The 25,605-nt window shown below is 36.3% G+C and overlaps 1 long non-coding RNA gene across 3 annotated transcripts; it reads right to left on the minus strand.

Moving 5' to 3' along the window:
* Positions 1 to 6,872: 6,872 nt before the first annotated feature.
* Positions 6,873 to 24,684, minus strand: LOC127863120 (uncharacterized). Of its 3 annotated transcripts, none has more exons than XR_008040922.1 (2): positions 24,244 to 24,684; positions 6,873 to 7,409 (listed from the first exon to the last, which is right to left on the minus strand). It is a non-coding gene; the product is annotated as an uncharacterized LOC127863120 (long non-coding RNA). The 3 variants fall into 3 exon arrangements; XR_008040921.1 differs by lacking the exon at positions 24,244 to 24,684 and adding an exon at positions 20,161 to 20,207; XR_008040920.1 differs by lacking the exon at positions 24,244 to 24,684 and adding an exon at positions 11,041 to 11,693.
* Positions 24,685 to 25,605: the final 921 nt, after the last annotated feature.

Here is a 25,605-nt window from a genome sequence, read left to right on the forward strand (position 1 = left end):
TAGTTAGAACTTAACACGCGATCACAGAGACAAATTAACACGCGGTCAATGAGAGAACTTAACATTGAGAGAACTTAGCTTACTTATACGCGATAACTGAGAGAACTTAAGACGCGATCATTGAGAGAACTTAACACTGAGAGAACTTAGAGAACTTTTACGCTATCACTGAGAGAACTTAACACTGAGAGAACAAAGAAAACTTATACGCGACCACTGAGAGAACTGAACAATGAGAGAACATAATGAACTTATACGCGATTATTAAGAGAAATTAGGTTACAACTTAGTAAGAACTTAACACGCAATCACAGAGACAAATTAACACGCGGTCAATGAGAGAACTTAACACTGAGAGAACAAAGAAAACTTATACGCGACCACTGAGAGAGCTTAACAATGAGAGAACTTATATGCGATAATTGAGAAAAATTAGGTAATAACTTAATTAGAATTTAACACGCGATCACAGAGACAAATTAACACGCGGTCAATGAGAGAACTTAACACTGAGAGAACTTAGCGCACTTATACGTGATAACTGAGAGAACTTAAGACGCGATCATTGAGAGAACTTAACACTTAGAGAAATTAGAGAACTTGTACGTAATTACAGAGAGAAATTAAAACACGATCATTGAGAGAACTTAACACGCAATCGCAGAGAGAAATTAACACGCTGTCAATTAGAGAACTTAACACTGAGAGAAATTAAAGAACTTATACGCGATAACTGAGAGAAATTAAGACGCGATCATTGAGAGAAAATAACAAACAATCACTGCGAAAACAAACACTGAGAGAACATACAGAACTTATACGCGATCACTGAGAAAAATTAAAATGCCATCATTGACAGAACTTCACATTGACAGAACAGAAAGAACTTATACGCGATTACTGAGAGAAAATAAGACGCGATCAGTGAGAAAAATTAAAACGCTATTATTGAGAGAACTTAACACTGAGAGAACTTAACACTGAGAGAACTTAGAGCACTTATACGCGATAACTGGGAGAACCTAAGACCCCCCCAAATACCCCCAAAAAGACCCAAAATACCCATAATACTCTAACCTAACCCTAACCTAACCCTAACCTGCAAAAATTATGAGTATTTGGGTATTTTAAGCAAATTTGGGTGTATTTGGGTGCATTTCAGATTTTTTTGGGTGTTTTGGGGTAAATCATATTGCGCACTTAACACTGAGAGAAAAAAAAGAACATATACGCGATCACTAAGAGAAATTAAGACACGAACACTGAGAGAACTTAACACTGAGAGAACATAGAGCACTTATACGCGATATCTGAGAGAACTTATGACATGATCATTGAGAGAACTAAACATTGAGAGAACATAATGAACTTATACGCGATTATTGAGAGAAATTAGGTTTCAACTTAGTTAGAATTTAACACGCGATCACAGAGACAAATTAACACGCAGTCAATGAGAGAACTTAACACTGAGAGAACTTAGCTTACTTATACGCGATTACTGAGAGAACTTAAGACGCGATCATTGAGAGAACTAAACACTGAGAGAACTTAGAGAACTTATACGCGATCACTGAGAGAACTTAACACTGAGAGAACAAAGAAAACTTATACGCGACCACTGAGAGAACTGAACAATAAGAGAACATAATGAACTTACACGTGATTATTGAGAGAAATTAGGTTACAACTTAGTTAGAATTTAACACGCGATCACAGAGACAAATAAACACGCGGTCAATGAGAGAACTTAACACTGAGTGAACTTAGCTTACTTATACGCGATAACTGAGAGAACTTAAGACGCGATCATTGACAGAACTTAACACTGAGAGAACTTTGAGAACTTATAAGCGATAACTGAGAGAACTTAACACTGAGAGAACAAAGAAAACTTATACGCGATAACTGAGAGAACTAAAGACGCGATCATTGAGAGAATTAAACACTGAGAGAACTTAGAGAACTTATACGCGATCACTGAGAGAACTTAACATTGAGAGAACAAAGAAAACTTATACGCGACCACTGAGAGAACTGAACAATAAGAGAACATAATGAACTTATACACGATTATTGAGAGAAATGAGGTTACAACTTAGTTAGAACTTAACACGCGATAACAAAGAAAAATTAAAACGCGGTCAATGAAAAACCTAACACTAAGAGAACTTAACTTACTTATACGCGATAATGGGGGAACTTATGACGCGATCATTGAGAGAACTAAACACTGAAAGAACTTAGAGAACTTATACGCGATCACTGAGAGAACTTAACACTGAGAGAATAAAGAAAACTTATACGCGATAACTAAGAGAACTTAAGACGCGATCATTGAGAGAATTAAACACTGAGAGAACTTAGAGAACTTATACGCGATCACTGAGAGAACTTAACACTGAGAGAACAAAGAAAACTTATACGCGACCACTGAAAGAACTGAACAATGAGAGAACATAATGAACTTATACGCGATTATTGAGAGAAATTAGGTTACAACTTAGTTAGAATTTAACACGCGATCACAGAGACAAATTAACACGCGGTCAATAAGAGAACTTAACACTGAGAGAACTAAGCTTACTTATACGCTATCACTGAGAGAACTTAAGACGCGATCATTGAGAGAACTAAACACTGAGAGAACTTAGATAACTTATAGGCGATTACTGAGAGAACTTAACACTGAGAAACAAAGAAAACTTATACGCAACCACTGAGAGAAATGAACAATGAGAGAACATAATGAACTTATACACGATTATTGAGAGAAATTAGGTTACAACTTAGTTAGAACTTAACACGCGATCACAGAGACAAATTAACACGCGGTCAATGAAAAACCTAACACTAAGAGAACTTAACTTACTTATACGCGATAATGGGGGAACTTATGACGCGATCATTGAGAGAACTAAACACTGAAAGAATAAAGAAAACTTATACGCGACAACTGAGAGAACAGAACAATAAGAGAACATAATGAACTTATACACGATTATTGAGAGAAATTAGGTTACAACTTAGTTGGAACTTAACACGCGATCACAGAGACAAATCAACACGCGGTCAATGAGAGAATTTAACATTGAGAGAACTTAGCTTACTTATACGCGATCACTAAAAGAACTTAAGACACGATCATTGAGAGAATTAAACACTGAGAGAACTTAGAGAACTTATACGCGATCACTGAGAGAACTAAACACTGAGAGAACAAAGAAAACTTATACGCGACCACTGAGAGAACTGAACAATCAGAGAACATAATGAACTTATACGCGATTATTGAGAGAAATTAGGTTACAACTTAGTTAGAATTTAACACGCGATCACAGAGACAAATTAACACGCAGTCAATGAGAGAACTTAACACTGAAGGAACTTAGCTTACTTATACGCGATAACTGAGAGAACTTAAGACACGATCATTGAGAGAATTAAACACTGAGAGAACTTAGAGAACTTATACGCGATCACTGAGAGAACTAAACACTAAGAGAACAAAGAAAACTTATACGCGACCACTGAGAGAACTGAACAATGAGAGAACATAATGAACTTATACGCGATTATTAAGAGAAATTAGGTTACAACTTAGTTAGAATTTAACACGCGATCACAGAGACAAATTAACACGCGGTCAATAAGAGAACTTAACACTGAGAGAACTTAGCTTACTTATACGCGATTACTGAGAGAACTTAAGACGCGATCATTGAAAGAACAAAACACTGAGAGAACTTAGAGAACTTATACGCGATCACTGAGAGAACTTAACACTGAGAGAACAAAGAAAACTTATACGCGACCACTGAGAGAACTGAACAATAAGAGAACATAATGAACTTATACACGATTATTGAGAGAAATGAGGTTACAACTTAGTTAGAACTTAACACGCGATCACAGAGACAAATTAACACGCGGTCAATAAGAGAACTTAACACTGAGAGAACTTAGCTTACTTATACGCGATTACTGAGAGAACTTAAGACGCGATCATTGAGAGAACTAAACACTGACAGAACTTAGAGAACTTATACGCGATCACTGAGAAAACTTAACATGGAGAGAATAAAGAAAACTTATAAGCGACCACTGAGAGAATTGAACAATAAGAGAACATAATGAACTTACACGTGATTATTGAGAGAAATTAGGTTACAACTTAGTTAGAATTTAACACGCGATCACAGAGACAAATTAACACGCGGTCAATAAGAGAACTAAACACTGAGAGAACTTAGCTAACTTATACGCGATAACTGAGAGAACTTAAGACGCGATCATTGACAGAACTTAACACTGAGAGAACTTTGAGAACTGATACGCGATAACTGAGAGAACTTAACACTGAGAGAACAAAGAAAACTTATACGAGATAACTGAGAGAACTTAAGACGCGATCATTGAGAGAATTAAACACTGAGAGAACTTAGAGAACTTATACCCGATCACTGAGAGAACTAAACACTGAGAGAACAAAGAAAACTTATACGCGACCACTGAGAGAACTGAACAATGAGAGAACATAATGAACTTATACGCGATTATTGAGAGAAATTAGGTTACAACTTAGTTAGAATTTAACACGCAATCACAGAGACAAATTAACACGCGGTCAATGAGAGAACTTAACACTGAGAGAACTTAGCTTACTTATACGCGATAACTGAGAGAACTTTAGACGCGATCATTGACAGAACTTAACACTGAGAGAACTTTGAGAACTTATACGCGATAACTGAGAGAACTTAACACTGAGAGAACAAAGAAAACTAATACGCGATAACTGAGAGAACTTAAGACGCGATCATTGAGAGAATTAAACACTGAGAGAACTTAGAGAACTTATACGCGATCACTGAGAGAACTTAACACTGAGAGAACAAAGAAAACTTATACGCACCCACTGAGAGAACTGAACAATAAGAGAACATAATGAACTTATACACGATTATTGAGAGAAATGAGGTTACAACTTAGTTAGAACTTAACACGCGATCACAGAGACAAATTAAAAGGCGGTCAATGAGAGAACTTAACACTGAGAGAACTAAGCTTACTTATACGCGATAACTGAGAGAACTTAAGACGCGATCATTGAGAGAACTAAACACTGAGAGAACTTAGATCTTATACGCGATCACTGAGAGAACTTAACACTGAGAAACAAAGAAAACTTATACGCGACCACTGAGAGAACTGAACAATGAGAGAACATAATGAACTTATACGCGATTATTGAGAGAAATTAGGTTTCAACTTAGTTAGAATTTAACATGCGATCACAGAGACAAATTAACACGCAGTCAATGAGAGAACTTAACACTGAGAGAACTTAGCTTACTTATACGCGATTACTGAGAGAACTTAAGACGCGATCATTGACAGAACTTAACACTGAGAGAACTTTGAGAACTTATGTGCGATAACTGAGAGAACTTAACACTGAGAGAACAAAGAAAACTTATACGCGATAACTGAGAGAACTTAAGACGCGATTATTGAGAGAATTAAACACTGAGAGAACTTAGAGAACTTATACGCGATCACTGAGAGAACTTAACACTGAGAGAACAAAGAAAACTTATACGCGACCACTGAGAGAACTAAACAATAAGAGAACATAATGAACTTTTACACGATTATTGAGAGAAATGAGGTTACAACTTAGTTAGAACTTCACACGCGATCACAGAGACAAATTAACACGCGGTCAATGAGAGAACTTAACACTGAGAGAACTAAGCTTACTTATACGCGATAACTGAGAGAACTTAAGACGCGATCATTGAGAGAACTAAACACTGAGAGAACTTAGAGAACTTATACACGATCACTGAGAGAACTTAACACTAAGAGAACAAAGAAAACTTATACGCGACCACTGAGAGAACTGAACAATCAGAGAACATAATTAACTTATACGCGATTATTGAGAGAAATTAGGTTACAACTTAGTTAGAATTTAACACGCGATCACAGAGACAAATTAACACGCGGTCAATAAGAGAACTTAACACTGAGAGAACTTAGCTTACTTATACGCGATTACTGAGAGAACTTAAGACGCGATCATTGAGAGAACTAAACACTGAGAGAACTTAGAGAACTTATACGCGATCACTGAGAGAACTTAACACTGAGAGAATAAAGAAAACTTATACGCGACCACTGAGAGAACTGAACAATAAGAGAACATAATGAACTTACACGTGATTATTGAGAGAAATTAGGTAACAACTTAGTTAGAATTTAACACGCGATCACAGAGACAAATTAACACACGGGCAATGAGAGAACTTAACACTGAGAGAACTTAGCTTACTTATACGCGATTATTGGGAGAACTTAAGACGCGATCATTGACAGAACTTAACACTGAGAGAACTTTGAGAACTTATACGCGATAACTGAGAGAACTTAACACTGAGAGAACAAAGAAAACTTATACGCGATAACTGAGAGAACTTAAGACGCGATCATTGAGAGATTTAAACACTGAGAGAACTTAGAGAACTTATACATGATCACTGAGAGAACTTAAAACTGAGAGAACAAAGAAAACTTATACGCGACCACTGAGAGAACTGAACAATAAGAGAACATAATGAACTTATACACGATTATTGAGAGAAATGAGGTTACAACTTAGTTAGAACTTAACACGCGATCACAAAGAAAAATTAACACGCGGTCAATGAAAAACCTAACACTAAGAGAACTTAACTTACTTATACGCGATAATGGGGGAACTTATGACGCGATCATTGAGAGAACTAAACACTGAAAGAACTTAGAGAACTTATACGCGATCACTGAGAGAACTTAACACTGAGAGAATAAAGAAAACTTATACGCGATAACTGAGAGAACTTAAGACGCGATCATTGAGAGAATTAAACACTGAGAGAACTTAGAGAACTTATACGCGATCACTGAGAGAACTAAACACTGAGAGAACAAAGAAAACTTATACGCGACCACTGAAAGAACTGAACAATGAGAGAACATAATGAACTTATACGCGATTATTGAGAGAAATTAGGTTACAACTTAGTTAGAATTTAACACGCGATCACAGAGACAAATTAACACGCGGTCAATAAGAGAACTTAACACTGAGAGAACTAAGCTTACTTATACGCTATCACTGAGAGAACTTAAGACGCGATCATTGAGAGAACTAAACACTGAGAGAACTTAGATAACTTATAGGCGATTACTGAGAGAACTTAACACTGAGAAACAAAGAAAACTTATACGCAACCACTGAGAGAAATGAACAATGAGAGAACATAATGAACTTATACACGATTATTGAGAGAAATTAGGTTACAACTTAGTTAGAACTTAACACGCGATCACAGAGACAAATTAACACGCGGTCAATGAAAAACCTAACACTAACAGAACTTAACTTACTTATACGCGATAATGGGGGAACTTATGACGCGATCATTGAGAGAACTAAACACTGAAAGAACTTAAAGAACTTATACGCGATCACTGAGAGAACTTAACACTGAGAGAATAAAGAAAACTTATACGCGACAACTGAGAGAACAGAACAATAAGAGAACATAATGAACTTATACACGATTATTGAGAGAAATTAGGTTACAACTTAGTTGGAACTTAATACGCGATCACAGAGACAAATCAACACGCGGTCAATGAGAGAATTTAACATTGAGAGAACTTAGCTTACTTATACGCGATCACTAAGAGAACTTAAGACACGATCATTGAGAGAATTAAACACTGAGAGAACTTAGAGAACTTATACGCGATCACTGAGAGAACTAAACACTGAGAGAACAAAGAAAACTTATACGCGACCACTGAGAGAACTGAACAATCAGAGAACATAATGAACTTATACGCGATTATTGAGAGAAATTAGGTTACAACTTAGTTAGAATTTAACACGCGATCACAGAGACAAATTAACACGCAGTCAATGAGAGAACTTAACACTGAAGGAACTTAGCTTACTTATACGCGATAACTGAGAGAACTTAAGACACGATCATTGAGAGAATTAAACACTGAGAGAACTTAGAGAACTTATACGCGATCACTGAGAGAACTAAACACTGAGAGAACAAAGAAAACTTATACGCGACCACTGAGAGAACTGAACAATGAGAGAACATAATGAACTTATACGCGATTATTAAGAGAAATTAGGTTACAACTTAGTTAGAATTTAACACGCGATCACAGAGACAAATTAACACGCGGTCAATAAGAGAACTTAACACTGAGAGAACTTAGCTTACTTATACGCGATTACTGAGAGAACTTAAGACGCGATCATTGAAAGAACAAAACACTGAGAGAACTTAGAGAACTTATACGCGATCACTGAGAGAACTTAACACTGAGAAACAAAGAAAACTTATACGCGACCACTGAGAGAACTGAACAATGAGAGAACATAATGAACTTATACACGATTATTGAGAGAAATGAGGTTACAACTTAGTTAGAACTTAACACGCGATCACAGAGACAAATTAACACGCGGTCAATAAGAGAACTTAACACTGAGAGAACTTAGCTTACTTATACGCGATTACTGAGAGAACTTAAGACGCGATCATTGAGAGAACTAAACACTGACAGAACTTAGAGAACTTATACGCGATCACTGAGAAAACTTAACATGGAGAGAATAAAGAAAACTTATAAGCGACCACTGAGAGAATTGAACAATAAGAGAACTTTATGAACTTACACGTGATTATTGAGAGAAATTAGGTTACAACTTAGTTAGAATTTAACACGCGATCACAGAGACAAATAAACACGCGGTCAATAAGAGAACTAAACACTGAGAGAACTTAGCTAACTTATACGCGATAACTGAGAGAACTTAAGACGCGATCATTGACAGAACTTAACACTGAGAGAACTTTGAGAACTGATACGCGATAACTGAGAGAACTTAACACTGAGAGAACAAAGAAAACTTATACGAGATAACTGAGAGAACTTAAGACGCGATCATTGAGAGAATTAAACACTGAGAGAACTTAGAGAACTTATACCCGATCACTGAGAGAACTAAACACTGAGAGAACAAAGAAAACTTATACGCGACCACTGAGAGAACTGAACAATGAGAGAACATAATGAACTTATACGCGATTATTGAGAGAAATTAGGTTACAACTTAGTTAGAATTTAACACGCAATCACAGAGACAAATTAACACGCGGTCAATGAGAGAACTTAACACTGAGAGAACTTAGCTTACTTATACGCGATAACTGAGAGAACTTTAGACGCGATCATTGACAGAACTTAACACTGAGAGAACTTTGAGAACTTATACGCGATAACTGAGAGAACTTAACACTGAGAGAACAAAGAAAACTAATACGCGATAACTGAGAGAACTTAAGACGCGATCATTGAGAGAATTAAACACTGAGAGAACTTAGAGAACTTATACGCGATCACTGAGAGAACTTAACACTGAGAGAACAAAGAAAACTTATACGCACCCAATGAGAGAACTGAACAATAAGACAACATAATGAACTTATACACGATTATTGAGAGAAATGAGGTTACAACTTAGTTAGAACTTAACACGCGATCACAGAGACAAATTAAAAGGCGGTCAATGAGAGAACTTAACACTGAGAGAACTAAGCTTACTTATACGCGATAACTGAGAGAACTTAAGACGCGATCATTGAGAGAACTAAACACTGAGAGAACTTAGATCTTATACGCGATCACTGAGAGAACTTAACACTGAGAAACAAAGAAAACTTATACGCGACCACTGAGAGAACTGAACAATGAGAGAACATAATGAACTTATACGCGATTATTGAGAGAAATTAGGTTTCAACTTAGTTAGAATTTAACATGCGATCACAGAGACAAATTAACACGCAGTCAATGAGAGAACTTAACACTGAGAGAACTTAGCTTACTTATACGCAATTACTGAGAGAACTTAAGACGCGATCATTGACAGAACTTAACACTGAGAGAACTTTGAGAACTTATGTGCGATAACTGAGAGAACTTAACACTGAGAGAACAAAGAAAACTTATACGCGATAACTGAGAGAACTTAAGACGCGATTATTGAGAGAATTAAACACTGAGAGAACTTAGAGAACTTATACGCGATCACTGAGAGAACTTAACACTGAGAGAACAAAGAAAACTTATACGCGACCACTGAGAGAACTAAACAATAAGAGAACATAATGAACTTATACACGATTATTGAGAGAAATTAGGTTACAACTTAGTTAGAACTTCACACGCGATCACAGAGACAAATTAACACGCAGTCAATAAGAGAACTTAACACTGAGAGAACTTAGCTTACTTATACGCGATTACTGAGAGAACTTAAGACGCGATCATTGAGAGAACTAAACACTGAGAGAACTTAGAGAACTTATACGCGATCACTGAGAGAACTTAACACTGAGAGAATAAAGAAAACTTATACGCGACCACTGAGAGAACTGAACAATAAGAGAACATAATGAACTTACACGTGATTATTGAGAGAAATTAGGTTACAACTTAGTTAGAATTTAACACGCGATCACAGAGACAAATTAACACACGGGCAATGAGAGAACTTAACACTGAGAGAACTTAGCTTACTTATACGCGATTATTGGGAGAACTTAAGACGCGATCATTGACAGAACTTAACACTGAGAGAACTTTTAGAACTTATACGCGATAACTGAGAGAACTTAACACTGAGAGAACAAAGAAAACTTATACGCGATAACTGAGAGAACTTAAGACGCGATCATTGAGAGATTTAAACACTGAGAGAACTTAGAGAACTTATACACGATCACTGAGAGAACTTAAAACTGAGAGAACAAAGAAAACTTATACGCGACCACTGAGAGAACTGAACAATTAGAGAACATAATGAACTTATACACGATTATTGAGAGAAATGAGGTTACAACTTAGTTAGAACTTAACACGCGATCACAAAGAAAAATTAACACGCGGTCAATGAAAAACCTAACACTAAGAGAACTTAACTTACTTATACGCGATAATGGGGGAACTTATGACGCGATCATTGAGAGAACTAAACACTGAAAGAACTTAGAGAACTTATACGCGATCACTGAGAGAACTTAACACTGAGAGAATAAAGAAAACTTATACGCGACCACTGAGAGAACAGAACAATAAGAGAACATATGAACTTATACACGATTATTGAGAGAAATTAGGTTACAACTTAGTTAGAACTTTACACGCGATCACAGAGACAAATTAACACGCGGTCAATGAGAGAACTTAACATTGAGAGAACTTAGCTTACTTATACGCGATAACTAAGAGAACTTAAGACGCGATCATTGAGAGAACTTAACACTGAGAGAACAAAGAAAACTTATACGCGACCACTGTGAGAACTGAACAATGAGAGAACATAATGAACTTATACGCGATTATTGAGAGAAATTAGGTTACAACTTAGTTAGAACTTAACACGCAATCACAGAGACAAATTAACACGCGGTCAATGAGAGAACTTAACACTGAGAGAACAAAGAAAACTTATACGCGACCACTGAGAGAGCTTAACAATGAGAGAACATAGAGAACTTATATGCGATAATTGAGAAAAATTAGGTAATAACTTAATTAGAATTTAACACGCGATCACAGAGACAAATTAATATGCGGTCAATGAGAGAACTTAACACTGAGAGAACTTAGCGCACTTATACTTGATAACTGAGAGAACTTAAGACGCGATCATTGAGAGAACTTAACACTGAGAGAAATTAGAGAACTTGTACGTAATTACTGAGAGAAATTAAGACACGATCATTGAGAGAACTTAACACGCAATCGCAGAGAGAAATTAACACGCTGTCAATTAGAGAACTTAACACTGAGAGAAATTAAAGAATTTATACGCGATAACTGAGAGAAATTAAGACGCGATCATTGAGAGAAAATAACAAACAATTACTGCGAAAACAAACACTGAGAGAACATAGAGAACTTATACGCGATCACTGAGAAAAATTAAAATGCCATCATTGACAGAACGTAACACTGACAGAACAGAAAGAACTTATACGCGATTACTGAGAGAAAATAAGACGCGATCAGTGAGAAAAATTAAAACGCTATTATTGAGAGAACTTAACACTGAGAGAACTTAGAGCACTTATACGCGATAACTGGGAGAACCTAAGACCCCCCAAATACCCCCAAAAAGACCCAAAATACCCATAATACTCTAACCTAACCCTAACCTAACCCTAACCTGCCAAAATTATGAGTATTTGGGTATTTTAAGCAAATTTGGGTGTATTTGGGTGCATTTCAGATTTTTTTTGGTGTTTTGGGGTAAATCATATTGCGCACTTAACACTGAGAGAGAAAAAAGAACATATACGCGATCACTAAGAGAAATAAAGACACAAACACTGAGAGAACTTAACACTGAGAGAACATAGAGCACTTATACGCGATATCTGAGAGAACTTATGACATGATCATTGAGAAAACTAAACATTGAGAGAACATAATGAACTTATACGTGATTATTGAGAGAAATTAGGTTACAACTTAGTTAGAATTTAACACGCGATCACAGAGACAAATTAACACGCAGTCAATGAGAGAACTTAACACTGAGGGAACTTAGCTTACTTATACGCGATAACTGAGAGAACTTAAGACACGATCATTGAGAGAATTAAACACTGAGAGAACTTAGAGAACTTATACGCGATCACTGAGAGAACTAAACACTGAGAGAACAAAGAAAACTTATACGCGACCATTGAGAGAACTGAACAATGAGAGAACATAATGAACTTATACGCGATTATTGAGAGAAATTAGGTTACAACTTAGTTAGAATTTAACACGCGATCACAGAGACAAATTAACACGCGGTCAATAAGAGAACTTAACACTGAGAGAACTTAGCTTACTTATACGCGATTACTGAGAGAACTTAAGACGCGATCATTGAGAGAACTAAACACTGAGAGAACTTAGAGAACTTATACGCGATCACTGAGAGAACTTAACACTGAGAGAATAAAGAAAACTTATACGCGACCACTGAGAGAATTGAACAATAAGAGAACATAATGAACTTACACGTGATTATTGAGAGAAATTAGGTTACAACTTAGTTAGAATTTAACACGCGATCACAGAGACAAATTAACACGCGGTCAATGAGAGAACTTAACACTGAGAGAACTTAGCTTACTTATACGCGATAACTGAGAGAACTTAAGACGCGATCATTGATAGAACTTAACACTGAGAGAACTTATACGCGATAACTGAGAGAACTTAACACTGAGAGAACAAAGAAAACTTATACGCGATAACTGAGAGAACTTAAGACGCGATCATTGAGAGAATTCAACACTGAGAGAACTTAGAGAACTTATACGCGATCACTGAGAGAACTTAACACAGAGAGAACAAAGAAAACTTATACGCGACCACTGAGAGAACTGAACAATAAGAGAACATAATGAACTTACACGTGATTATTGAGAGAAATTAGGTTACAACTTAGTTAGAATTTAACACGCGATCACAGGGACAAATTAACACTCGGTCAATGAGAGAACTTAACACTGAGAGAACTTAGCTTACTTATACGCGATAACTGAGAGAACTTAAGAAGCGATCATTGAGAGAACTAAACACTGAGAGAACTAAGATAACTTATATGCGATCACTGAGAGAACTTAACACTGAGAAACAAAGAAAACTTATACGCAACGACTGAGAGAACTGAACAATGAGAGAACATAATGAACTTATAAACGATTATTGAGAGAAATTAGGTTACAACTTAGTTAGAACTTAACACGCGATCACAAAGAAAAATTAACACGCGGTCAATGAAAAACCTAACACTAAAAGAACTTAACTTACTTATACGCGATAATGGGGGAACTTATGACGCGATCATTGAGAGAACTAAACACTGAAAGAACTTAGAGAACTTATACGCGATCACTGAGAGAACTTAACACTGAGAGAATAAAGAAAACATATACGCGACCACTGAGAGAACAGAACAATAAGAGAACATAATGAACTTATACACGATTATTGAGAGAAATTAGGTTACAACTTAGTTGGAACTTAACACGCAATCACAGAGACAAATTAACACGCGGTCAATGAGAGAACTTAACATTGAGAGAACTTAGCTTACTTATACATGATAACTGAGAGAACTTAAGACACGATCATTGAGAGAATTAAACACTGAAAGAACTTAGAGAACTTATACGCGATCACTGAGAGAACTTAACACTAAGAGAACAAAGAAAACTTATACGCGACCACTGAGAGAATTGAACAATAAGAGAACATAATGAACTTACACGTGATTATTGAGAGAAATTAGGTTACAACTTAGTTAGAATTTAACACGCGATCACAGAGACAAATTAACACGCGGTCAATGAGAGAACTTAACACTGAGAGAACTTAGCTTACTTATACGCGATAACTGAGAGAACTTAAGACGCGATCATTGATAGAACTTAACACTGAGAGAACTTATACGCGATAACTGAGAGAACTTAACACTGAGAGAACAAAGAAAACTTATACGCGATAACTGAGAGAACTTAAGACGCGATCATTGAGAGAATTCAACACTGAGAGAACTTAGAGAACTTATACGCGATCACTGAGAGAACTTAACACTGAGAGAACAAAGAAAACTTATACGCGACCACTGAGAGAACTGAACAATAAGAGAACATAATGAACTTACACGTGATTATTGAGAGAAATTAGGTTACAACTTAGTTAGAATTTAACACGCGATCACAGGGACAAATTAACACTCGGTCAATGAGAGAACTTAACACTGAGAGAACTTAGCTTACTTATACGCGATAACTGAGAGAACTTAAGAAGCGATCATTGAGAGAACTAAACACTGAGAGAACTAAGATAACTTATATGCGATCACTGAGAGAACTTAACACTGAGAAACAAAGAAAACTTATACGCAACGACTGAGAGAACTGAACAATGAGAGAACATAATGAACTTATAAACGATTATTGAGAGAAATTAGGTTACAACTTAGTTAGAACTTAACACGCGATCACAAAGAAAAATTAACACGCGGTCAATGAAAAACCTAACACTAAAAGAACTTAACTTACTTATACGCGATAATGGGGGAACTTATGACGCGATCATTGAGAGAACTAAACACTGAAAGAACTTAGAGAACTTATACGCGATCACTGAGAGAACTTAACACTGAGAGAATAAAGAAAACATATACGCGACCACTGAGAGAACAGAACAATAAGAGAACATAATGAACTTATACACGATTATTGAGAGAAATTAGGTTACAACTTAGTTGGAACTTAACACGCAATCACAGAGACAAATTAACACGCGGTCAATGAGAGAACTTAACATTGAGAGAACTTAGCTTACTTATACATGATAACTGAGAGAACTTAAGACACGATCATTGAGAGAATTAAACACTGAAAGAACTTAGAGAACTTATACGCGATCACTGAGAGAACTTAACACTAAGAGAACAAAGAAAACTTATACGCGACCACTGAGAGAACTGAACAATCAGAGAACATAATGAACTTATACGCGATTGAGAGAAATTAGGTTACAACTTAGTTAGAATTTAACACGCGATCACAGAGACAAATTAACACGCGGTCAATAAGAGAACTTAACACTGAGAGAACTTAGCTTACTTATACGCGATTACTGAGAGAACTTAAGACGCGATCATTGAGAGAACTAAACACTGAAAGAACTTAGAGAACTTATACGCGATCACTGAGAGAACTTAACACTGAGAGAATAAAGAAAACTTATACGCGACCACTGAGAGAACAGAACAATAAGAGAACATAATGAACTTATACACGATTATTGAGAGAAATTAGGTTACAACTTAGTTGGAACTTAACACGCAATCACAGAGACAAATTATCACGCGGTCAATGAGAGAACTTAACATTGAGAGAACTTAGCTTACTTATACATGATAACTGAGAGAACTTAAGACACGATCATTGAGAGAATTAAACACTGAGAGAACTTAGAGAACTTATACGCGATCACTGAGAGAACTTAACACTAAGAGAACAAAGAAAACTTATACGCGACCACTGAGAGAACTGAACAATCAGAGAACATAATGAACTTATACGCGATTGAGAGAAATTAGGTTACAACTTAGTTAGAATTTAACACGCGATCACAGAGACAAATTAACACGCGGTCAATAAGAGAACTTAACACTGAGAGAACTTAGCTTACTTATACGCGATAACTGAGAGAACTTAAGACACGATCATTGAGAGAATAAAACACTGAGAGAACTTAGAGAACTTATACGCGATTACTGAGAGAACTAAACACCGAGAGAACAAAGAAAACTTATACGCGACCACTGAGAGAACTGAACAATGAGAGAACATAATGAACTTATACGCGATTATTGAGAGAAATTAGGTTACAACTTAGTTAGAATTTAACACGCGATCACAGAGACAAATTAACACGCAGTCAATAAGAGAACTTAACACTGAGAGAACTTAGCTTACTTATACGCGATTACTGAGAGAACTTAAGACGCGATCATTGAGAGAACTTTACACTGAGACAACTTTGAGAACTTATACGCGATAACTGAGAGAACTTAACACTGAGAGAACAAAGAAAACTTATACGCGATAACTGAGAGAACTTAAGACGCGATCATTGAGAGAATTAAACAATGAGAGAACTTAGAGAACATATACGCGATCACTGAGAGAACTAAACACTGAGAGAACAAAGAAAACTTATACGCGACCACTGAGAGAACTGAACAATAAGAGAACATAATGAACTTATACGAGATTATTGAGAGAAATTAGGTTACAACTTAGTAAGAATTTAACACGCGATCACAGAGACAAATTAACACGCGGTCAATAAGAGAACTTAACACTGAGAGAACTTAGCTTACTTATACGCGATTACTGAGAGAACTTAAGACGCGATCATTGAAAGAACTAAACACTGAGAGAACTTAGAGAACTTATACGCGATCACTGAGAGAACTTAACACTGAGAGAATAAAGAAAACTTATACCCGACCACTGAGAGAATTGAACAATAAGAGAACATAATGAACTTACACGTGATTATTGAGAGAAATTAGGTTACAACTTAGTTAGAATTTAACACGCGATCACAGAGACAAATTAACACGCGGTCAATGAGAGAACTTAACACTGAGAGAACTTAGCTTACTTATACGCGATAACTGAGAGAACTTAAGACGCGATCATTGACAGAACTTAACACTGAGAGAACTTTGAGAACTTATACGCGATAACTGAGAGAACTTAACACTGAGAGAACAAAGAAAACAAATACGCGATAACTGAGAGAACTTAAGACGCGATCATTGAGAGAATAAAACACTGAGAGAACTTAGAGAACTTATGCGCGATAACTGAGAGAACTTAACACTGAGAGAACAAAGAAAACTTATACGCGATAACTGAGAGAACTTAAGACGCGATCATTGAGAGAATTAAACACTGAGAGAACTTAGAGAACTTATACGCGATCACTGAGAGAACTAAACACTGAGAGAACAAAGAAAACTTATACGCGACCACTGAGAGAACTGAACAATGAGAGAACATAATGAACTTATACGCGATTATTGAGAGAAATTAGGTTACAACTTAGTTAGAATTTAACACGCGATCACAGAGACAAATTAACACGCGGTCAATAAGAGTACTTAACACTGAGAGAACTTAGCTTACTTATACGCGATTACTGAGAGAACTTAAGACGCGATCATTGAGAGAACTAAACACTGAGAGAACTTAGAGAACTTATACGCGATCACTGAGAGAACTTAACACTGAGAGAATAAAGAAAACTTATACCCGACCACTGAGAGAACAGAACAATAAGAGAACATATGAACTTATACACGATTATTGAGAGAAATTAGGTTACAACTTAGTTAGAACTTAACACGTGATCACAGAGACAAATTAACACGCGGTCAATGAGAGAACTTAACATTGAAAGAACTTAGCTTACTTATACGCGATAACTGAGAGAACTTAAGACGCGATCATTGAGAGAACTTAACACTGAGAGAACAAAGAAAACTTATACGCGACCACTGTGAGAACTGAACAATGAGAGAACATAATGAACTTATACGCGATTATTGAGAGAAATTAGGTTACAACTTAGTTAGAACTTAACACGCAATCACAGAGACAAATTAACACGCGGTCAATGAGAGAACTTAACACTGAGAGGACAAAGAAAACTTATACGCGACCACTGAGAGAGCTTAACAATGAGAGAACATAGAGAACTAATATGCGATAATTGAGAAAAATTAGGTAATAACTTAATTAGAATGTAACACGCGATCACAGAGACAAATTAACATGCGGTCAATGAGAGAACTTAACACTGAGAGAACTAAGCGCACTTATACGTGATAACTGAGAGAACTTAAGACGCGATCATTGAGAGAACTTAACACTGAGAGAAATTAGAGAACTTGTACGTAATTACTGAGAGAAATTAAGACACGATCATTGAGAGAACTTAACACGCAATCGCAGAGAGAAATTAACACGCTGTCAATTAGAGAACTTAACACTGAGAGAAATTAAAGAACTTATACGCGATAACTGAGAGAAATTAAGACGCGATCATTGAGAGAAAATAACAAACAATCACTGCGAAAACAAACACTGAGAGAACATAGAGAACTTATACGCGATCACTGAGAAAAATTAAAATGCCATCATTGACAGAACTTAACACTGACAGAACAGAAAGAACTTATACGCGATTACTGAGAGAAAATAAGACGCGATCAGTGAGAAAAATTAAAACGCTACTATTGAGAGAACTTAATACTGAGAGAACTTAGAGCACTTATACGCGATAACTGGGAGAACCTAAGACCCCCCAAATACCCCCAAAAAGACCCAAAATACCCATAATACTCTAACCTAACCCTAACCTTACCCTAACCTGCCAAAATTATGAGTATTTGGGTATTTTAAGCGAATTTGGGTGTATTTGGGTGCATTTCAGATTTTTTTTGGTGTTTTGGGGTAAATCATATTGCGCACTTAACACTGAGAGAAAAAAAAGAACATATACGCGATCACTAAGAGAAATAAAGACACTAACACTGAGAGAACTTAACACTGAGAGAACATAGAGCACTTATACGCGATATCTGAAAGAACTTATGACATGATCATTGAGAGAACTGAACAATAAGAGAACATAATGAACTTACACGTGATTATTGAGAGAAATTAGGTTACAACTTAGTTAGAATTTAACACGCGATCACAGAGACAAATTAACACGCGGTCAATAAGAGAACTTAACACTGAGAGAACTTAGCTTACTTATACACGATTACTGAGAGAACTTAAGACGCGATCATTGAGAGAACTAAACACTGAGAGAACTTAGAGAACTTATACGTGATCACTGAGAGAACTTAACACTGAGAGAATAAAGAAAACTTATACGCCACCACTGAGAGAATTGAACAATAAGAGAACATAATGAACTTACACGTGATTATTGAGAGAAATTAGGTTACAACTTAGAATTTAACACGCGATCACAGAGACAAATTAACACACGGTCAATGAGAGAACTTAACACTGAGAGAACTAAGCTTACTTATACGCAATAACTGAGGGAACTTAAGACGCGATCATTGACAGAACTTAACACTGAGAGAACTTTGAGAACTTATACGCGATAACTGAGAGAACTTAACACTGAGAGAACAAAGAAAACTTATACGCGATAACTGAGAGAACTTAAGACGCGATCATTGAGAGAATTAAACACTGAGAGAACTTAGAGAACTTATACGCGATCACTGAGAAAACTTAACATTGAGAGAACAAAGAAAACTTATACGCAACCACTGAGAGAACTGAACAATAAGAGAACATAATGAACTTATACACGATTATTGAGAGAAATGAGGTTACAACTTAGTTAGAACTTAACACGCAATCACAGAGAAAAATTAAAACGCGGTCAATAAAAAACCTAACACTAAGAGAACTTAACTTACTTATACGCGATAATGGGGGAACTTACGACGCGATCATTTAGAGAACTAAACACTGAAAGAACTTAGAGAACTTATACGCGATCACTGAGAGAACTTAACACTGAGAGAAGAAAGAAAACTTATACGCGACCACTGAGAGAACAGAACAATAAGAGAACATAATGAACTTATACACGATTATTGAGAGAAATTAGGTTACAGCTTAGTTAGAACTTAACACGCGATCACAGAGACAAATTAACACGCGGTCAATGAGAGAACTTAACATTGAGAGAACTTAGCTTACTTATACGCGATAACTGAGAGAACTTAAGACGCGATCATTGAGAGAACTTAACACTGAGAGAACTTAGAGAACTTATACACTATCACTGAGAGAACTTAATACTGAGAGAACAAAGAAAACTTATACGCGACCACTTAGAGAATTGAACAATGAGAGAACATAATGAACTTATACGCGATTATTAAGAGAAATTAGGTTACAACTTAGTTAGAACTTAACACGCGATCACAGAGACAAATTAACACGCGGTCAATGAAAAACCTAACACTAACAGAACTTAACTTACTTATACGCGATAATGGGGGAACTTATGACGCGATCATTGAGAGAACTAAACACTGAAAGAACTTGGAGAACTTATACGCGATCACTGAGAGAACTTAACACTGAGAGAATAAAGAAAACTTATACGCGACAACTGAGAGAACAGAACAATAAGAGAACATAATGAACTTATACACGATTATTGAGAGAAATTAGGTTACAACTTAGTTGGAACTTAACACGCGATCACAGAGACAAATTCAACACGCGGTCAATGAGAGAATTTAACATTGAGAGAACTTAGCTTACTTATACGCGATCACTGAGAGAACTTAAGACACGATCATTGAGAGAATTAAACACTGAGAGAACTTAGAGAACTTATACGCGATTACTGAGAGAACTAAACACTGAGAGAACAAAGAAAACTTATACGCGACCACTGAGAGAACTGAACAATGAGAGAACATAATGAACTTATACGCGATTATTGAGAGAAATTAGGTTACAACTTAGTTAGAATTTAACACGCGATCACAGAGACAAATTAACACGCAGTCAATGAGAGAACTTAACACTGAAGGAACTTAGCTTACTTATACGCGATAACTGAGAGAACTTAAGACACGATCATTGAGAGAATTAAACACTGAGAGAACTTAGAGAACTTATACGCGATCACTGAGAGAACTAAACACTGAGAGAACAAAGAAAACTTATACGCGACCACTGAGAGAACTGAACAATGAGAGAACATAATGAACTTATACGCGATTATTAAGAGAAATTAGGTTACAACTTAGTTAGAATTTAACACGCGATCACAGAGACAAATTAACACGCGGTCAATAAGAGAACTTAACACTGAGAGAACTTAGCTTACTTATACGCGATTACTGAGAGAACTTAAGACGCGATCATTGAGAGAACAAAACACTGAGAGAACTTAGAGAACTTATACGCGATCACTGAGAGAACTTAACACTGAGAGAACAAAGAAAACTTATACGCGACCACTGAGAGAACTGAACAATAAGAGAACATAATGAACTTATACACGATTATTGAGAGAAATGAGGTTACAACTTAGTTAGAACTTAACACGCGATCACAGAGACAAATTAACACGCGGTCAATAAGAGAACTTAACACTGAGAGAACTTAGCTTACTTATACGCGATTACTGAGAGAACTTAAGACGCGATCATTGAGAGAACTAAACACTGAGAGAACTTAGAGAACTTATACGCGATCACTGAGAGAACTTAACACTGAGAGAATAAAGAAAACTTATAAGCGACCACTGAGAGAACTTAAGACGCGATCATTGAGAGAATTAAACACTGAGAGAACTTAGAGAACTTATACGCGATCACTGAGAGAACTAAACACTGAGAGAACAAAGAAAACTTATACGCGACCACTGAGAGAACTGAACAATGAGAGAACATAATGAACTTATACGCGATTATTGAGAGAAATTAGGTTACAACTTAGTTAGAATTTAACACGCAATCACAGAGACAAATTAACACGCGGTCAATGAGAGAACTTAACACTGAGAGAACTTAGCTTACTTATACGCGATAACTGAGAGAACTTTAGACGCGATCATTGACAGAACTTAACACTGAGAGAACTTTGAGAACTTATACGCGATAACTGAGAGAACTTAACACTGAGAGAACAAAGAAAACTAATACGCGATAACTGAGAGAACTTAAGACGCGATCATTGAGAGAATTAAACACTGAGAGAACTTAGAGAACTTATACGCGATCACTGAGAGAACTTAACACTGAGAGAACAAAGAAAACTTATACGCATCCCACTGAGAGAACTGAACAATAAGAGAACATAATGAACTTATACACGATTATTGAGAGAAATGAGGTTACAACTTAGTTAGAACTTAACACGCGATCACAGAGACAAATTAAAAGGCGGTCAATGAGAGAACTTAACACTGAGAGAACTAAGCTTACTTATACGCGATAACTGAGAGAACTTAAGACGCGATCATTGAGAGAACTAAACACTGAGAGAACTTAGATCTTATACGCGATCACTGAGAGAACTTAACACTGAGAAACAAAGAAAACTTATACGCGACCACTGAGAGAACTGAACAATGAGAGAACATAATGAACTTATACGCGATTATTGAGAGAAATTAGGTTTCAACTTAGTTAGAATTTAACATGCGATCACAGAGACAAATTAACACGCAGTCAACGAGAGAACTTAACACTGAGAGAACTTAGCTTACTTATACGCGATTACTGAGAGAACTTAAGACACGATCATTGACAGAACTTAACACTGAAAGAACTTTGAGAACTTATGTGCGATAACTGAGAGAACTTAACACTGAGAGAACAAAGAAAACTTATACGCGATAACTGAGAGAACTTAAGACGCGATCATTGAGAGAATTAAACACTGAGAGAACTTAGAGAACTTATACGCGATCACTGAGAGAACTAAACACTGAGAGAACAAAGAAAACTTATACGCGACCACTGAGAGAACTAAACAATAAGAGAACATAATGAACTTATACACGATTATTGAGAGAAATGAGGTTACAACTTAGTTAGAACTTAACACGCGATCACAGAGACAAATTAACACGCGGTCAATGAGAGAACTTAACACTGAGAGAACTAAGCTTACTTATACGCGATAACTGAGAGAACTTATGACGCGATCATTGAGAGAACTAAACACTGAGAGAACTTAGATAACTTATACGCGATCACTGAGAGAACTTAACACTGAAAAACAAAGAAAACTTATACGCAACCACTGAGAGAACTGAACAATGAGAGAACATAATGAACTTATACACGATTATTGAGAGAAATTAGGTTACAACTTAGTTAGAACTTAACACGCGATCACAAAGAAAAATTAACATGCAGTCAATGGAAAACCTAATACTAAGAGAACTTAACTCACTTATACGCGATAATGGGGGAACTTATGACGCGATCGTTGAGAGAACTAAACACTGAAAGAACTTAGAGAACTTATACGCGATCACTGAGAGAACTTAACACTGAGAGAATAAAGAAAACTTATACGCGACCACTGAGAGAACAGAACAATAAGAGAACATAATGAACTTATACACGATTATTGAGAGAAATTAGGTTACAACTTAGTTGGAACTTAACACGCAATCACAGAGACAAATTAACACGCGGTCAATGAGAGAACTTAACATTGAGAGAACTTAGCTTACTTATACATGATAACTGAGAGAACTTAAGACACGATCATTGAGAGAATTAAACACTGACAGAACTTAGAGAACTTATACGCGATCACTGAGAGAACTTAACACTAAGAGAACAAAGAAAACTTATACGCGACCACTGAGAGAACTGAACAATAAGAGAACATAATGAACTTATACACGATTATTGAGAGAAATGAGGTTACAACTTAGTTAGAACTTAACACGCGATAACAAAGAAAAATTAAAACGCGGTCAATGAAAAACCTAACACTAAGAGAACTTAACTTACTTATACGCGATAATGGGGGAACTTATGACGCGATCATTGAGAGAACTAAACACTGAAAGAACTTAGAGAACTTATACGCGATCACTGAGAGAACTTAACACTGAGAGAATAAAGAAAACTTATACGCGATAACTGAGAGAACTTAAGACGCGATCATTGAGAGAATTAAACACTGAGAGAACTTAGAGAACTTATACGCGATCACTGAGAGAACTAAACACTGAGAGAACAAAGAAAACTTATACGCGACCACTGAAAGAACTGAACAATGAGAGAACATAATGAACTTATACGCGATTATTGAGAGAAATTAGGTTACAACTTAGTTAGAATTTAACACGCGATCACAGAGACAAATTAACACGCGGTCAATAAGAGAACTTAACACTGAGAGAACTAAGCTTACTTATACGCTATCACTGAGAGAACTTAAGACGCGATCATTGAGAGAACTAAACACTAAGAGAACTTAGATAACTTATAGGCGATTACTGAGAGAACTTAACACTGAGAAACAAAGAAAACTTATACGCAACCACTGAGAGAAATGAACAATGAGAGAACATAATGAACTTATACACGATTATTGAGAGAAATTAGGTTACAACTTAGTTAGAACTTAACACGCGATCACAGAGACAAATTAACACGCGGTCAATGAAAAACCTAACACTAAGAAAACTTAACTTACTTATACGCGATAATGGGGGAACTTATGACGCGATCATTGAGAGAACTAAACACTGAAAGAACTTAGAGAACTTATACGCGATCACTGAGAGAACTTAACACTGAGAGAATAAAGAAAACTTATACGCGACAACTGAGAGAACAGAACAATAAGAGAACATAATGAACTTTTACACGATTATTGAGAGAAATTAGGTTACAACTTAGTTGGAACTTAACACGCGATCACAGAGACAAATCAACACGCGGTCAATGAGAGAATTTAACATTGAGAGAACTTAGCTTACTTATACGCGATCACTGAGAGAACTTAAGACACGATCATTGAGAGAATTAAACACTGAGAGAACTTAGAGAACTTATACGCGATTACTGAGAGAACTAAACACTGAGAGAACAAAGAAAACTTATACGCGACCACTGAGAGAACTGAACAATGAGAGAACATAATGAACTTATACGCGATTATTGAGAGAAATTAGGTTACAACTTAGTTAGAATTTAACACGCGATCACAGAGACAAATTAACACGCAGTCAATGAGAGAACTTAACACTGAAGGAACTTAGCTTACTTATACGCGATAACTGAGAGAACTTAAGACACGATCATTGAGAGAATTAAACACTGAGAGAACTTAGAGAACT

The sequence above is a fragment of the Dreissena polymorpha genome, unplaced genomic scaffold (assembly GCF_020536995.1).
Source record: "Dreissena polymorpha isolate Duluth1 unplaced genomic scaffold, UMN_Dpol_1.0 chrUn001, whole genome shotgun sequence".
Classification (NCBI taxonomy): domain Eukaryota; kingdom Metazoa; phylum Mollusca; class Bivalvia; order Myida; family Dreissenidae; genus Dreissena; species Dreissena polymorpha.